The 18,692-nt window shown below is 38.4% G+C and overlaps 2 protein-coding genes across 4 annotated transcripts in view; one reads left to right on the top strand and one right to left on the bottom strand.

The window, feature by feature from the left end:
- The window catches only part of psen1 (presenilin 1), a 46,387-nt gene extending 40,368 nt beyond the window's left edge, over positions 1-6,019 (bottom strand). For 2 of the 3 annotated variants that reach the window (XM_028821528.2, XM_051919922.1), the window contains exon 1: positions 5,880-6,019. The gene's annotated coding sequence lies outside the window, so the exon portion shown is untranslated. The remainder of the gene's footprint in view (positions 1-5,879) is intronic. The other variant, XM_028821529.2, reaches the window with a different exon arrangement.
- An 11,681-nt stretch (positions 6,020-17,700) lies between these two features.
- si:ch211-168d23.3 (BRD4-interacting chromatin-remodeling complex-associated protein) overlaps positions 17,701-18,692 on the top strand; it is a 45,295-nt gene continuing 44,303 nt past the window's right edge. The window contains exon 1 of the mRNA XM_028821387.2: positions 17,701-17,839. The gene's annotated coding sequence lies outside the window, so the exon portion shown is untranslated. The remainder of the gene's footprint in view (positions 17,840-18,692) is intronic.

Raw genomic sequence — 18,692 nt, 5'->3', positions numbered from 1 at the left:
ACAAATGAAAAGAAAATGCTCAAGAAAATAGCTTTTAAATAAAATGCCTATAGATAAACATATGACTAGGGTGGTCAACTTTCTCTAACTCTGAAAAGGAAGACATTTCAGCATAAAAATGAGAACTTCATTGAATGATTTACCATATCATATAACAATTCACCTTTACATTCTGTTATGGTGTTTTAGAGTTGTCCTTTTCTTTTAGCAAGGCAATTTCAAAGCAAACATGCTCACCAGAAAACTAATAATAGTCATTGGTATTTCTAAACCATCTTACTTCAATCACATTGAGACCTTTTAATCAAACCAGCAAGGCTTTGAGATTCTGGGGGGAAAACCCAAGCACTAAGGAAAAAGCCACAGACAAAACATACAAATTCTATGCAGACAATCAGGTGGATTGGAACCGAATATGCTAGAGCTGTATAGTGGCAGTGCTAATAAAAGTCTACTCTACTGTGCTACCTAAGCAAAGAGAAATTTAACTACATTTTAAATAGATATCTTAAAATTACTTAAATTAACAACATTCACACGTAAAGCCTTATGTTGACTGCTCAACTGTCCTAAAGCTGCAGTGAATTATATACACTGTCAGGAAAAACAGAAGAGTATGGATAAAAAAAAAAATAAAATTATGTATTTTTCTCAGCAAATTTTAATTTACATTCTGCAGTTTTACTCTATTGAAGTAATTTTTATTGGCAAAATTAAACAATTTATTTAAATGTTAAAAATAAATTATACTGGAAGTTAACTTTATTAAAAGGAAAAATGTTAAAATTACAATAAACAAACATCACAAAGAACAAGTTGTGACATTTGAGGGAAAAAAAAAAAAAAAAAGGCCCACACTTTTACCCAATCTCAAATCTGAAATTTCCCCTTGTGTTAAATTTAAGGTAGGAATCTCCCAAGGATTTCAAAAATGAATTTTCAAGCCGGGTTAACAATGAGATCTATGATCAGAGGCAATATAACTAACTTTTCCAGCATTTAAACAACATCACGGATTATTGAATGATAAAGGATACAGTGCTCTGAAAAAGTACTGTAAATGGTCCCTTTCCATATAACCTCTATTTTTGTATATTTATCACAATGAATGGTTTTGGATCTTTATTTAAAACATAATTTTAGATAAAGGAAATCAGAGTAGGAATACAACACCATTCCTAATTTTCTATTTAATATACGTGGGTAATAACTTTCCCAACACATGTAATGTCCCCGTAATTATTCATTATTGTTTATTAAACTCAGCTGGCTGAACACAGCCAGACCTGTTATTCTAAACCTCCCCATTAGAGTGAAGTCATCATCACAAGGTCTCCTCACAGACCCCCAAGAACAACAAACCACAATGAAAGGAAAATTTAAGAGAGATCAGGGAGAAAGTTGTTGAAACTGACTGGTACATTTCAACAACTTTTTAAGGCTCTAGAACTCCAGCACACCAAAGTGAGTGCCATTATCTCCAAAAGCAAAACATTTGGAACAATGAGGAATTCTTTGCAGGAAAGACTGGCCTTTTCCCGAAGGACAATGTGACAACCCATTCAAGAAGTCTTCCAAAGAACTGCAGGCCTCTCTACATTCAACTAAGTTCAGTATTCATTACTCCATTATAAGAAAGAGACAGAGTAAAAATGGGAGTAGCAAGGCAGAAACTTCTGCTATACAAGAGTAGCATCACTGCTTCTCATGCATTTTCAAACAAACAACTGGACCCCTAAACCTTTTGTGAAATGTGGAACTCTTTGGATGACTCAGGCACCACTATATTTAGTGTTCAAAGGCAAGATCATGAGACCTCCAAGAATACATGGAGGTGAGATAGTATGGGGATTATATGCTGCTCAGGACTTGGAACCCTTGCCATTAATGAACTGGGAACCATGAATTTTGTACTTTACCAGGTTATTCTTAAGGACATTTTCCATCAGGACAATGATGCAAAAGACAAAAGCAAGTCTAAAACTGAATGGTTAAAAAGACAGAAAAATTCAAGTCATGGAGTAGCCTAGTTATATTATTGACTTGATCCCAATAGGACCTGAAACACATACATGCAAACCTACCATTGTGTCTGAACTAAAGCCATTCTGCTCAATAAAAATGTGAAAGATTGATTCAAATATAAAGTGTTTAGTTACAATTATTGCTGCTATAGGTGCTGCAACCAAGTACTGAAACAATGGGAGTAAAAACTGTCACATGTTGGATAACGTTGATCCTCAAATAAAAAAATTTTTTTAAAAATTGTACTGTGAGTACACAGAAATTCCCCTTCTCCAATAATGTGTTTTGTCTAAAGGTCTGAAACCATTTTGTGTGTAAAAGTATGAAAAGATAAAGTAGTAATTCCTTCCTAATTTTTTTTTTTAATGGAAGGCTGGGAGCCACTTCAGGCCCAGACCTGTCTTGAACAATAATCTTAGATTTGTTTGTGATTGCACAATTACTGGAAGCATAAAGAAAAACAAATTCCAAATGCTAACAAATTCCATATTATAAAAAGAGAGGAGGTCAATATTTAGAAATTATCAAGGATTGCTGATGAAGCTTTCACAAAAAGCTATTTCTGAGGCAGTTGTACAGCCATAGCAGTTAGGCAAAAGGGAAAGCCAAACAATATCATCCTGACAAAGCCATATATTTTTTTAAAGTTTTCTATAGCATCTACAAAACAGACCTAATAAATAAATCCTCTCAAACAGATAAAATGTAATGTTTATTCTCAAATGCGACAGGTATAAATTTTAAGAGGTGACCCTTAAACATTCAATCACAAGGGTACTATGTAGCAGTTGAATTGCAATATAAAAAAGCTGTCAATGTCCTACAAGCTTTTCATTCATCAATCACTTATTTTATGACTAAATTATATGTTCATATGAGGAATTAGAAATATACATATCTAACTGCCAAGAGAGAAGAAAAGCTAAACTGAAGCACAAGAAAAGTATTTGAGACTGTCCAGAACAGACAAATGTATAGATAGAAAGAAAACACTGTAAAAGGTGTTTCTGTGATCACTTTATAAGTGTAGTTATCTATGTTCTAACCTGTAGCAAGGGGTAGTTGGTTGCCCTACCTAAATAAAGAATGCAACATACTTTACTTTTTTTATACAAAGGAATACTTTAGCCAGGACATCATTATGACTGATCATGAAAGAGTCACATTTCCCAGTAATTCTAATAGGCCACATAATGAGCTATTGCCATGAAATCTGCTGCAAAACTATTTATGAAAAAGTTAATGATGCCAAGCAGACTATAATATACAGATGAAGACATGCAGGTTAGGTGGATTGGTAATTCTAAATTGGCCCTAGTGTGTGCTTGGTGTGTGGGTGTGTTTGTGTGTGTCCTGTGGTGGGTTGGCACCCTGCCCGGGATTGGTTCCTGCCTTGTGCCCTGTGTTGGCTGGGATTGGCTCCAGCAGACCCCCCGTGACCCTGTGTTCGGATTCAACGGGTTGGAAAATGGATGGATGGATGATTACAGCACCAAACGTTTAATGCTTAAATACACACAGAAAAATTCCTGCCCTTTACAATGTTTACTGGCTACTCAACTTTCCCAAACAGAAACATACAAGAAATTACAAAAGTGCAAACACAGGCCCAAAATATACTGCCACTAACTCAGCCTTAGCTTAATTTGAAAAACAGATCTCGACTACCATCCAAATGACGTGAGGGTTGAGAGCTACGGCCTGATGAATTTTGAAAACCTTTTCAAATTAAGGAGATCATTACAACACAGTGATATGGAGAAGGTTGTCCAAACTTTCATTACATACCATCCTCTCTGCTTAGTCAGGTCGGCAGTTTTATGCAATGCCCCAAAGTAACCTGCGCTTTGTGGGTGCCAGATGCCTCAGCTATTTGACCCCAGGCCTCTCTGAAGTAATTAAATGTGCTGACACAATCCGCTCAGTTAAAGCCCATCTGTTCAGAAAGTCATTTAACTGACAAAATTTGCCCCCTCTCTCAGCTCTCCCTCTCTGCCCCAGTCTTATGATGGTACTCTGCATGGAAAATGATATTTAGTACTTTATATTTCATTCCTATTTAAAGTGGTTTCATGTGTCATTTAGCTCTTTTATTTGGTGTTTAATACTTTAACACTACTTTTAATCCAGTGTTACTTGCCGAGCATTTTACTGTTTTTCCAGTCCTACTGTGCCATGAAAAATATTTTCAAAACACACTTTGGAAGATGATTTATCACCTTTACCTCACATGAGGAAGATGATACATAAATATAACATGTTATTAATGTAATAAATGTCCCTATCACAGGCATAACTGTTAAATGCTTATTTCAATACCCTTCAAAATGCTTTAAAGTGCAAATATTTTCAATGAGGATAAATTTGTAATAACCAATACTTATAATATATTAACTGTTTTTGTGGACTAAGCAGTCTAAGCATTTAGCAAAACCTATAGAGGTTGTGTAAACACCTTTGTCCACCCCACATGTGACTTGTAACATCATATAACCATTATCTACAATCCTTTCCAGTTTAAACCATCTAATAGTTCTGTTATTCATAGACATATAAATTTCACAGTGAAGGTGTTGTGATGCAAAGCCTCTTCATGAACTGGTGTTACAATGCATAACATGATCGACAGACCCAGCCACAAAATTGACAGGAAAACCAGAAGCAGCAGCGACACAAACCACATTCTGTCTCCCATACCATTTTACCCAACATAACACTGGCTATTTCCACTTTCATCTAGATAGATAGAGATAGATAGATACTCCCCCGGAATATACAGTACATCGATGGGGCGCCCCGGCCGGGCATGGGACCTGGCCATCCGCCACACCTTTTATTCATAAATATTTATCCTTAATCGTTCTTAGGTTTTCCTTCTTTCCAATAGGACTGTAGAGAGTGACGACTGCTCTCAATTCTCTGCTCTCACATGACAAAGTGCTTAAAATAATATTGAAAAAAGCGGAAAATAATTTTAAACAAGGGTAGATTGCTGCAAATACAAAATGATTAATTAAAACTAAAAACCAAATACTGTACACAATTATTTCTACATGTACTCAAAATGTGCATCTCAGTTTCTTAAAAGAAAATTGGAAAATCCTATTTATAGAAGGTTTATACAGTCATTTGTGACACGTGTACGAGTACACTGAAATTATTACTTGCACAGGCCTATTAACATGTCGTTTTAAAATCTAATTTATAACGTACTTTGATTTCAAAATACAAACTAGTAGTCAATGGCTCCCCAGGACTAACTGATTCAATTGCATTGTTTCCGCTAAGGCTTTATTCCAATACATAAACCTAACTTTGATCAGCAGCTAAAACGCTCTATGAAACTTTATTTCCAACTCGCGAACAAACTTTGTCGCCATCATAATGTCATGCACGATTAACGCAACACTCAAAAATGTTCTTTCGCTCCAAAAACAATCAAAATCTTTCCTGAAACCTGTCAATGCCCGAATCACTTTTAATGGAGTCAGTCAAAAATACTCCGTGTGACACCGCCAACAAGTAAACGCTGAAGCTGTACAGCGCACACGGTTTGCTCCCTTGGCTATCTGCACACCATCGCGACAAAAGATGCCTGGCCAAAGCACCACACCTGTCGACTGGTGGCTCTGTAACCACCTGTGTACTGCGTAGTTGCTTGGCATTCGCGAGCTCTGCCCACTTGCTAACCTTCCATTCACTACCGTGCCGGCTCCTATTTTTGAGTTTCCGCTTCAGCGGATTCACGCCACTCCCCGGTCTTTCTTACAACGACACAAACATCAGCTTGATCTTGACAAGTTAATCCCGCAAACAAACCTTACAGTAACCACAAACACCAGACAACAACTCACCTTTGGGAGGACACCCAAGCCAAATGGAAGCTCTACTTTTATTATAATCTCCAAACTTAAGAGGGCCGTATGTTACTGATCTCCTCGGTCTCAGTTCCTTTCCGCACACACTCCACGGAAATGATGTAAGCCGCGCGCGTGCACACGTGACTGGGATGAACGATCGCGCGTTCACTCCAGTTGCGCAAAAAAAGAGCGAAACAAGACGTTTCAGAGTGATTTTATCAAAATCTCGCACAAGTGTTTAAGGAACTAACTTTTATTGCGACTCTCTTGGTCAAGGACGACGTTAGATCGGCGCAGCAACTGGCATTGAAGTGAAAGAAGATGATCGTTGATGTTATCGGTCGAAATATTTAAATCTCAGCCGTCAGCTCTGCCATAAACATTCTTGCTCTTATGTCAACAATCTTAAGAGTTCTGTTAGTAGCTACAGTATTTTCCGTCTTTACGCATTTGCACTTTACCTTAATTGAAATCATGATCAATTTTAGGGGTAAAATATATTCCGAAATGTCAGTTTGTAAAGAAAGCAGTCATCTACAGAAACGTGAAATGTGTTAAAGGGGAAGAGAAGCTCTCATCTGCTGCTTCTATACTTGATAGTCGCTCATTTAAGCCATACAGTATCATTATATGTTACTGAGTGTAGATTGTTGGGGGCATTTATCAGTTTCAAATTGTCGAGGTCTGAATACTTGCTGAATCCACTATATAACTACAACGGTATTTGAGGTCATTTTACAGGACCAATGCCCACACTTATTAGAAGAAAATCAGAATTTCTCCTAGGAATTGCACAAACAGTCTGACAAGGGTAAGAATTTGTATGACCCCAAACCAGCGCACGAGAAGTCATCAGTTACAGTCCTACACCCACAGCCAGCAATGAGTAGGAGTTCACATTTTCACAGCACCTTGGGCCACAAAATGGCACTCATTATGACATTTTGAGCTTTCCTCGGAAATCATGATGACGTTTTGTAGTTTTTTCTCACTAATGCCAAAGCTTCACCACAAAGATAATAATAATAAAAGAAGAACAAAAACATAATAAGGTTGGATATTACACTAAGCTGCTTGCAGTTATTGCCACATCTCAACTACATTAAAAATAATACCTTAATGAACACCGCGATGAAAAGGCTGAGGCACACACACTAAATGAGACTAAAGCCAGAAATCAGTCATGTTGGTTTAACAATGTATGTTCCACCTGTTGTTCCTACCTTGTGCCCACTGCTTGGTTGGATAGGCTCCACCTTTCATGCAACCCTACTTAACATAAAACTGGTTTATAAAAGGGAAGGATGGATGGTCCACAGTCATATTTTCAGAAGATTCACCGGCAACTAGAAATACCTCATAAAGTAACATACTGAAACTAGCCACAGTACTATTTCTGAAGTCACCTTCATTATTCCAGTGGCCCAGTTGTCTTCTATTATGCCATATCGTGCCACTCTCTCTGTGATCCCCACTTATCTTCTGCAAGGCTGTATTTATCCAATGCCCCTGGAGTCTCCACCTGCCTCCTCAAACTTTCCTGGATTTGTAACACAAATGTTCCAGAATGTTTGAGAAATGCAGAGCTCAGCATAGTTGTATGACATTTTGCTGTCAGTCACCTATCTTGCTTTGCTTATCTCCAGGAAAATATGCTGACTACTACAGTAGAGTTTGCACCCATGACCAGCTGTGTTTGGATACTGTGATATTGCATGTGATTTCATAAATATGTGCTATCCAAACTTTGAACAAAGGTTTTTATGTACATGTTGATTTGCATGCTTGCAGCTTGCGCTACATTTCCTGACGTGGAGTGGTGGGGAAATATATAAATCTGTGCATTACCTCACACATTGTAGGGGTGTTCAAAGTTCGATGCACAATTTGAGAAATGGTTGGTTCTGACATACCCAAATCATCATTGCAAAGATGCATTTTCCTGTTGGTCACAAAACATAATGTAACAAACACTTTCATTTCAATTGGCATCGTATGGCTTCTCCACGTAGCTGTAACAATCACCCAGCATACAAGATTTGTTACAAATATATTTCCACCTCTGTTAAACTAATAATCAATATTAATTGATGTCCAGCATTTCCAGAACATTCTACCTTTCCCAAGACGTGCATTCCAATCTCTTTCTGAATGCCATCTTGTGGTTTCTCCTAGTGAGCTAGGACACCTGGTGAAGTTAGGAGTAGTTTCTTAAATTAAAAAAAGAAAATTGATCAAATGCTATTACACAGGACTAAATTTGCGTCACTGTGAGAAACCACAATGTTGTAGGGGGAACCAAGTCAAGTCTATTGTCATGGGTATATTGTACAATTAAATTCTTACTTTCACATCTCCTCACAAGTAGACAAAAATACACTGCAGATGTCTATGAGGAGAAGCACACAAAACACATCTCCACTCTCTGGTGCCACAAGTCACAAAACCAATAGTTTAAGTTTTAAATTTTGTAGTTAGTTACCTTTGAAAAAACAAACCAAGCAGTTGCCTTCCCATTGGCATTCAAAAAAGATTAAAAAAAAAAAAACAAAACATACAGGGACAGCTGTGTGGTATTGCGCAAGGCATGCTTCTAAAATTGAGACTTAGCTGGATGAGTCTCGGTAGAATAAGCCTAGTCTTGCCATCAGGCTTCAGTTGGTTCAATGAACGCAAAGTGTTCCACCTTACTCAAGACAGATCTCTTCTATCCCTGATTACGCATGCACTTGTTGTAGTCTCGATAAACATACTGAGCAAATCTACTGCATGATGACTGAAAAACAGACAGAAGAGAATGCAACATCTACACACTGATGACTTAAATTGTGAAGCTGATGGGATGCATGGTGTATTATGAGATATTTTGGAAAGGTTTAGAGTTTTATTTAATTGTGAAGATGGGATGGATAGATGGATGAACGTTGTAAAATAGAAGACAATGAATTACAAAAGCAGTGGAAGCCTTTTCAGCAGATGGATAAGAATTACTACAAGATCAATAATAACAAAAAGGCAAGGTGTCCACTATTAAGAGAGCAAGATATGCTTCTTGGTAATCTATAGCCAATCAATTAAATGTCTATGTACATTATAGTTCTGAATTTGTGATTTGCATAATGAAAGGCTAATAGCATTATTCAAAATTTTAAAAATGTTTAATTTGAAATTGAAATGTATTAGTTGGTGCCTTCAAACATGTTCAGCAATCAAGTATTCAGTAGCAATGTCATTTGCATTGAAAATTAATATACAAGTACACATTTTAGAATTATTAGAATATACATTTATATGCAAACATACAGTATATTGCGCATTTAGCAACCTGAAGGAAAGTTGCAGCTTCTGTCACTGGTGAGAGTCCCAACCTTTAATGTCTTTCCTGATGAAGGACTTTGTCCTCCTTAGATTGTCTGTTTGCACAATATGATTGGTCACACACGTCAATGTGATTTAAAAGGACTCACCTGTGCAGTGATTCTAAAGAATGATCTGCATTTTACATAGTCAGCCTCTAATGAGCTTAGGGGTGCCATTATTTGCACACCAGTACAGTTTGTCATGCCTCTGGGATGCCTAAAGAACGTTATCTTTAGTCACTGATAAAAATATGGATAAATGCATTTTACATAAAAAATTTCTTTGATTGAGTAATGGCCAGAAAACTGCTTTAGTGCAAATATGCCAAGACCTTTCCAAGATTCCTTTCCTTATTTTATTGGAACAATTTTGGCAAAAATAGGCCATTCATCCTAATAAAGCTTGTCAATCATATTCACCCATCTCAGGGGGATCAAATGCAAATTATGGGATGCCACAGTGGCTACAGGTTTTTGTTCCAGCATCTTACTTAATTACCAACCCATTACTTCTGATAATGGAAAACACCTTTTTTTTAATATTAATTGACTTTTTTTTAATATTCTGAACCCTTTGGCATCAACCCAATAAATTGGATTCTTGCTCTTTACTTGGTGCTTTGAGATAGCTTACTGCCCCTTAAAATGACAGCTCACTTTTAACACACTAGCTGGAATTTATCTGAACTTTGACAGGCTTGTTACAATATATTTTCCTTTTGCCTCTCATTGACAAGTATACAACCTGCCTGAAGAAGGGGCCTCAGTTGCCTCGAAAAGTGTGCACATTTTAATCGGTTCAGTCGGCCAATAAAAGGTGTCATTTTGCTTGACTCGTCATTGCATCTATAATGGCTAATATGGTACAACACCCTACTACTACTAGAATTTTACTAAAAAGGGCAGGTTAGAAATACTGTAGGTCTAAAGTTGTCAAGTACAGGACAGTCTAAATTACTTTTCTTGAGCAGGAGCTTAACTACTGCAGTCTTTAGACAATCTGGGAAGACCCCAGATTAACTACTGTATGTCAAGTACACTATCGATGAGAATATCTGAAATGTCTTTAAAAAACCCTGTTGGGAAATTTTTCTACAGTTTAATTAAACTTATTTGAGTTAAGGAATTTAAGCTGGGGTTCAAAAGAATTCATTTTGGAGGGATGTAATATGTCACTTTTATATATTTTATTTTAGGTTTAAAAATGTGGTAAAAGCCTTACAGGTTATGCTAGACATTTGCAGGAGGCATTTCATTGGTTAAACTGGGCTTAGAATGAGTTGAAAATCAAACTCTTAGGTTTCCTGCATGATCGGTTATAATTTTAGAAAAATATAACAGCCTCTCAAGACAGTGTACTTTGTTGTGCTCAGTTAAATGTGCCTTTAATATTTTACAGTGTATTGTTAATTAGTTTTTTCTCCATTTTTTTTTTCTCTCAGTCCTACAGCATTTTCGCTTAAGATCTGACACTCTGTGAATTGTCCTGCTTGTGGATTTCTTGACATTTTTTTCAGGGGCCACTATGTCGACTGTAGCTCTCTCCTTTGAAAAGAAATATTCCACCTTACTGGTTACATTGCTTGCTGTACCAGGACAGGCACTAAACTCAGACTGATTATTGAAAATATTAGCAAATCTTGATGCTGTGGATGCATCAAAGTGGCGTTTGTTAACAATATGCTGCTCTTTAATACTATACTGGTGTGTTTACGTTAAATGGAATCCAGAAATGAGTGTCTATCATTAGCCAAGATGATTTCCAGTTTCATAAACTTTGCCCTCTGATGCGCACTTACCAAATTATCCGCATCAGCTCCCGTTAAAGTCAAATACTATTACTTTAGTCATGTAATTATTCATAGAAAGATGGTTCTTACTGGACCCATTAGCTAAACAGTCCACTTGGTAAAAGTAATGGGTTTCATCCTTCTATCACCATAGTGTCATCAGCATACTGGAATAATGGTCATTGTTCTGTCTCAGGGCACTGGTACAGTGTGCAAATTGTAAAGGACATAAAGAAAGTAACCATGAGGATCTTTGGATGTAAATGAATGACCTTTGAAAAAATAATTAGACTATCTAAAAATACTTTAATAGAAACTCCTGAATCCATAAAATAATAAATACTGTAGGTCAACATTTATACTGTTCAGTTTTTCAATTGGTATATGAGGCTAGATGGTATTGACTGCTGAAGGATAATCCAGAAATAGTGCTATAATATACAGTATAAATCAGACATATCAGAAAAGAGAGTAGTTGTAATGGAAGATAACAAGCAGAGCATCTTGTACACTTCACTTTGCATAGTAAACAAATTGGAGGCTATCTTGAAAAGTCTTAGTCTATCCTAATTAAATGTTTTTAGTCAAGTATTCAAAGCATTACAGTCTAAAAGAAGTGAGCAACACTCAAGTATAGTTGTTCTCACTGTTTTGTGTACAAATCTTGGAAACTCGGGTATTGATTGACTGTTCCACACCTAATGGAACAGTTAAAAAATAAATATAAAAGTAAAAAGTTACTTTCGTGAGTGCAACATAATTCAATTCACCAACAGACTCCCTTATACATTTTCACCCTATTAAAGTATCCATCCATCCATCCATTTTCCAACCCGCTATATCCTAACACAGGATCATGGGGGTCTGCTGGAGCCAATCCCAGCCAACACAGGGCGCAAGGCAGGAACAAGCCCCAGGCAGGGCGCCAGTCCACCGCAGGGCACACACACACACACTCCAAGCACACACTAGGGACAATTTAGGATCGCCAATGCACCTAACCTGCATGCTGTAGCCCAAAAAATAAAAAATAAAAACGGTTAAAAAGTGGGACTCAAAGGGGTCATTAGTTTTTTAGCAGCTGAACCCAGCTCTCCATGCTCAGCTACATTTCAATTCCACTGCTCATTCTCCTGGTGCTCCTGCAGCGATACTCCACAAATCTTTCACCCACCTCCATTCTCCTCTTCCATGTCTACCACCCACACCAAATCAATGTCTCTCACTGTTTAGATTTGATCAGAGGTAGCAGGTGCTTCCTGCAACCCCCCAATCCCAATCTCTTTGAGATGCCAGGTTGGAGACTGCCTGGGCACCACACACTAAGTTCAATGGAATTTTGTGAAAGAGAGTGTTTCAAGTAATTGCTCTCTTGCATACCACTCTCTCTCTTCAGTTTGGTTCACAAAAGTTGAAAACATATAAAATCCAAGAGGTGGTACGCCAAGAAAAAAGTCTGAAAACCCCTAGCCTGGAGATACCACGCGAAATTTAATCACATAAATATCAATAGTCTGCTGTAGTAAAAGCATTTGCTTTGATTAAAAGAACTACTATTATTATACACCCAATGAGCAAATTCTTAGGTCCAATGTATTAAAATAATGGGTAGGGCCTTCTTTTGCTCTGTCAACAGCCTCAATTCTTCATTGTCATTGATTCCACAAGAAGTACTCCATAATAAATAAATTAGAGTCTTTCACTAGGATAGATTTACCTGATTTACATAAAATAATTTCTCAAATGAAACCATCCACCTGTGCCCTTGACCCAATACCAACAAATTTTTTCAAAGAAGTGTCGGGTGTGCTTATTGATAATGTTCTTGACATAGTAAATTCGTCATTAGATACGGGGGTCTTCCCAGACTGTCTTAAGACTGCGGTAGTTAAACCCCTACTTAAGAAAAATAATCTCGACCCCTCTGCTCTTGAAAATTATAGACCCATCTCTAACCTGCCTTTCTTAAGTAAAATTCTAGAGAAGGCAGTCATTATGCAGTTAAATGAGCACCTCAATAAACATGCTATTCTTGATAAATTTCAGTCAGGTTTTAGAACAAATCACAGCACAGAAACTGCACTCGTTAAAGTAGTAAATGACTTGCGGGTAAATGCAGACAGAGGCCATTTATCTGTTCTCATCCTCTTAGATTTGAGTGCCGCATTTGACACCATTGATCATAATATTCTTAAGAATCACCTTAGTCAATGGGTGGGCCTCTCTGGCAGTGTCTTAAACTGGTTTGAATCCTACCTGGCAGGGAGAAAATTCTTTGTTAGTTGTGGTAATTATAACTCAAAGACACATGATATTCTATATGGTGTTCCACAAGGCTCTATCCTGGGTCCACTGCTCTTCTCAATCTACATGCTTCCATTAGGTCAGATTATCTCGGGACATAACGTGAGCTACCACAGCTATGCTGATGACACACAGCTGTATTTATCAATAGCACCTGATGACCCCAAATCTCTTGATTCGCTAACACAATGTCTAACCTGTATCTCAGAATGGATGAATAGTAACTTTCTCAAATTAAATAAAGAAAAAACCGAAATCTTAGTGATTGGCAATAATGGATACAATGAGGCTATTAGAAATAAACTGGATGCATTAGGATTAAAAGTCAAATCGGAGGTAAAAAGCTTAGGGGTAACCGTTGATTGTAATCTGAATTTTAAATCGCATATTAATAAGATCACTAGGACAGCATTTTTTCACCTAAGGAACATAGCAAAAGTTAGACCTCTTATATCATCGAAAGATGCAGAGAAATTAGTTCATGCGTTTGTCTTTAGTCGGCTAGATTACTGTAATGCACTCCTCTCAGGACCACCCAAAAAAGACATCAATCGTTTGCAGTTAGTGCAGAATGCAGCTGCTAGAATCCTTACCAGGAAAAGAAAATCCGAACACATTTCTCCAGTTTTGATGTCACTACACTGGTTACCTGTGTCATTCAGAATTGACTTTAAAATTCTGCTTATGGTTTATAAAGCTTTAAATAATCTCGCCCCGTCTTATATATCGGAATGTCTGACACCTTATATTCCAAATCGCAACCTCAGATCCTCAACTGAGTGTCTCCTTAGAATTCCAAGAGCAAAACTTAAAAGAAGTGGTGAGGCGGCCTTCTGCTGTTATGCACCTAAAATCTGGAATAGCCTGCCAGTAGGAATTCGCCAGGCTAATACAGTGGAGCACTTTAAAAAACTACTGAAAACACATTACTTTAACATGGCCTTCTCATAACTTCACTGTAATTTAATCCTGACACTCTGTATATCCAATTCATTATAATAACTATTCATTCAAAATTTGTACTAACCCCTACTCTCTCTTCTGTTTCCTTTTCCGGTGTCCTATTGGTGGTGGCTTGTGCCACCACCATTTACCCAAAGCACCATGATCTTCCAACAATGATGGATGGATTAAAAGCCAGAAGTCTGTATGACCATCAGCATCAAGTGACTCCGTGAGAACCCTAACTACAAAGAGGACTATTTCATTTATGTTAGGTAGAATGCCCAAAGGGGACTGGGCGGTCTCGTGGCCTGGAACCCCTACAGATTTTATTTTTTTCTCCAGCCTTCTGGAGTTTTTTTTTTGTTTTTTCTGTCCACCCTGGCCATCGGACCTTACTCCTTTTTATGTTAACTAAGGTTGTCTTATTTTAATTTCTTATGTCTTTTATTCTTCTTTTCTTCATTATGTAAAGCACTTTGAGCTACTTTTTGTATGAAAATGTGCTATATAAATAAATGTTGTTGTTGTTGTTGTTATTCCTTCTAAGTTCTGGTCCATGGTGACATTATGTAATTTCTGCAAATATCTCAGCTTCACATTCATGCTGCAAGTCTCCTGTTCTACCAGATCTCAAAGGAGTTCTTTTGGAATTTGCTTTGTGACATGCTGCATTATCATGATGGAAGTAGCCATTAAAAAGTGGGTAAATTGTGCTCATGAGGGATGCACGTGGTCAGCAACAATACTTGAATAAGCCATGGCATTAACAGGACCAAAGTGTGCCAAGAAAACATTCCTCATACCATTACACCTTCACCACCAACCTGGACTGTTGACACAAAGCATGCTGGGATTTATGCTGTTGGCACCAAATTTTTGACCTTACCATCTACGTGCCTCATCAGAAATTGACATTCATCAGACCAGGCTATGTGCTTCCAGTCATCAGCAAGCATGTGCCCATTACAGCCTTGGCTTTCTGTTCTTGGAAGTCTGGAGTAGAACCTGACTTGGTCTTCTGTTGTAAACCATCAGCTTCAAGGCTCGAAGATGTATTCATTCTAAGATGCCTTTCTGCTCCCCATAGTTGTCCAGAGTGGTTATCTAAGTTACTGTAGCCTTTCTTTCAGCTCAAACCATTCTGGCCTTTCTCCTGTGTTACTACTGTTAGCAGTAACCAAGATCCAACATCATGCTCTGCTTCTCAACATAGGCTTTATACTAGTTGGGGCCCCTGCCAAGATGATACAATATTGGAGGAGAGGGCTTTACTTCAAAAAGCTTAGAAATCCATAATTAAAAGTTATAATAAAAAGTAATAACTATGGACAAGTCCTTCAAATAAAGCTACTGACCTAATAGCAGTTGAGTTTTTGGTACCTCCTTGACAGTTTCTCAAACTTTGCATGAGTCTCTGTTTAAAGGACAGCAGCAGCGCGTCGCTTCTGGTACGTCAAGAGAATGCGCCATACTGCCTCCTTCATCCCCCAGCTGTTCGTGAGTCTAAACCGCCTGGCAAGCCTCTGGAGTCCGCGACGTGCGATAGCGCGTGCACACTGGGGTCGACTAAGCTGGCGTCTCAGCTGCTGGCCTCCTCGCGAGTTAGTTCCGCCCACCGCGGCACTTATAAACACTATCTAGGTGTCAATCACTGGGGCTGCGGCCAATCGAGTGGCAGGGGTGCCCCTTGTTGTTCTTAAGAGGTATTGATTTTCACACATGATGGAGCTCGCGGGAGATGCCTATTGATTTATCTATTTATGCCTTTATCATTTTAAACAGCTTTTGTTTTTTTTCCCAAGCACGTTTTAAGGCATGTATATTTTAATGTCTTATCTCTTAAACCGATTACATTTCTAACAAATGGGCGGCAAAATACATTCTTCATACTGAGCATTGGGGTACATTGATAGGGGAATTCTACAAACAATCGCAACATTTTTGTATCGTTCTTAAATTGTTGAAAGGAAGCAATGCAAGGTGATGAGGGCGTGTGCTGCGCGTGGTACTGATTTGTAGCGAGCTCGGTTTATTTATTGGAAATACTAGATTCACCCCGGCAGCGCGTGCCAGGGTGCCCGCAGAAAGACGCGTCCTTTTTAATGACGATCGGGGGCAGGGTGAGGGTGCTGGACTGGCGGGCGGGCGCTCGGAATCGGGGATTGCGGGCTGCCGAGCGATGAAAGGTTGGCGCATCTTACAGTTGGGCACCTATGTGTTGTTAATTCTTGTCTCTATTGTCGCCCTCATCACCCCCTCCCCAGCATCTGAAAACGCTGCCCCTTTCCCACGCGATGGCGCAGAGGCTCCATTGACAGGACAATAACCCGGTGGTGGTGAGTGCCTTTCCAAAAGTTCAGTGCACAGTGTTGTAGCAAGCTGGAGCCGGGATGCGGGAGATGTGCCTTTGTGTGCGTTAGATGTGTGCGTGGATGCGCGGGGCTAGAGGGCGGACCCGATTGTATCCCTCTATCCAAGTTTCACTCTGTACGCCCTAGCCTCGCTCGTGTTCTGCTCTCCGTGGCTTCTTGTCCTCGGATCGAGGATGCTATCCTTTGGCTATCTGACAGAGAAAGCGACGGTACTAGCGAATGTTAGCCTCCTTTGCCTGCGGAGGGAGGATGCGTGCTGGGCGGCTCTCTCACAAGACCCTCCCCTGGAGGAGTCGGCGTGTTAGTATGGATCAATTTGCGTGGTTTCCACCGACCGGGCTCACCGGCTGTGTATTATTATTATATATATATTTTTTTTGATCAAGCGTATGATTGAAACGCGACTCAGTCATAAGATGATAATGGCAGGGGCGGATGGTTTCCCGAACTACGTCATGCGCCGCTCCGACCAGGGACTGTCTGTTGTTAGTGATGATGCAAAAAGAAATCATTGTAAGACACGATAAACGTCTGTGTCAACTCAAATGCCTTTCTTCACGAATACAGGTGTGAAAATTATCTATCTTATCAACACATGCGAAATGCAATCCTTTTCTTTGGTGGCACAATACTGTTTTGATATTGTCAGTGTTATACTCACACCAGTACTGCAACGTGGTCTAAAACGGTGCAGTAAAGCTGTGACAATTAAATTGGATATGTATGTATATTTGGTGGACCAAAATGTCGTTTTCATCAGATAGTATTCTTAAGGTTTAGGCGTTATTTATAATGGTACCCACACTGGTTCACTCAGTAATGGTACATGAAAAAATGAAAAGGGAGTTTGTAATCATACAATATATTCGCCAAACCAAAGTTTAAATAGAAATGTAACAAACGGCCATGCATGCAAATGTACAAAATACTTCAGAAGAATTGTGACATTTGACAGTCCCAGTAAAAGGGCCATCAGTCAGTCAAATGAATATCAGATACAAATGTCAAGAAAATAACAGTTTTATTTTTTTATACAGTATGTGTCCTGAAGAATTTGGCATTTTGTGTGGAAAATGAAGTGTCAGTCTTGTGCTTCCTTGATACTTTGAAACATATCTGAAGATAGAAGATGTAATGACTAACAGAGAACTGGCTACACAAGGTGGTTTGCTGCTAAGTGACAGGTATGGTTTCCATCCTCTCTGCACTTCTCTTGTTTTGACATGCTGCTTGCCTCACCTTCTCTCATGTCACTGTGATGGTTACTAACATTGTTTAACAGTGACATGATAAAAAGATTAGGCTGATTAAAGAAGAGCATTTCCTTCAGGACTTCACAATCATTTTGCTGCTATTGATGCTAATGAATCTGATTTGACTGCACTGACACATAGAGTCCCCCAGGGTTCAGCCCTTGGGCTTATTTTATCTTACTTTTATACATTCGTACTGGGCCAAATTGTACAAGATAACAGGATTTCCTATTGTTGTTATGCAGATGACATTTGGATTTCTACTTATCTCTTTAATCAAAATATATAAATAGCACTTCACTGGGCAGTGCGGTTCCTCATGAAAACATTGCTTGGCAGAGAACCGCTTCATTATGGGAAGTGCTCTTTGCATATGAAATGGGCTCAGAAAAGGCTCCTAATATGAGAATAAAATAGAAATCTTTAATTTGTCTTTTATTTGTAATAGGCTTCCTAGCAGGATACTAACAATTAAGAAATCCTGAACTTAGAATGTATTATTGTACACAACAAGAATCTTTTAATATCTGGAAACCACTGGTATTTCAAAAATCTTCATCATCATCTATTTGTGATTATTTGTGGAATCTGTTAATGATCTAAATTAATAAAGGTTCTTCAAGAACCTTCTTGTGCATTGTTCTTTTTGGAACAAAAAAATGGTTTCCCTTGGCATTGCTTTAAAGAACCACTCTGGCACCTTTACTTGTGTGTGGCTGCAACCAATTTCTTTCAACTATACAAGACAGAAAAGATGCTGTCTGGCATCAAAGGAAGAACTTGT

The sequence above is a fragment of the Erpetoichthys calabaricus genome, chromosome 16 (genome assembly GCF_900747795.2).
Source record: "Erpetoichthys calabaricus chromosome 16, fErpCal1.3, whole genome shotgun sequence".
Lineage (NCBI taxonomy): Eukaryota > Metazoa > Chordata > Cladistia > Polypteriformes > Polypteridae > Erpetoichthys > Erpetoichthys calabaricus.
Note: the sequence above shows the minus strand (reverse complement) of the source record. Positions and strands in the feature narration are given on the sequence as shown.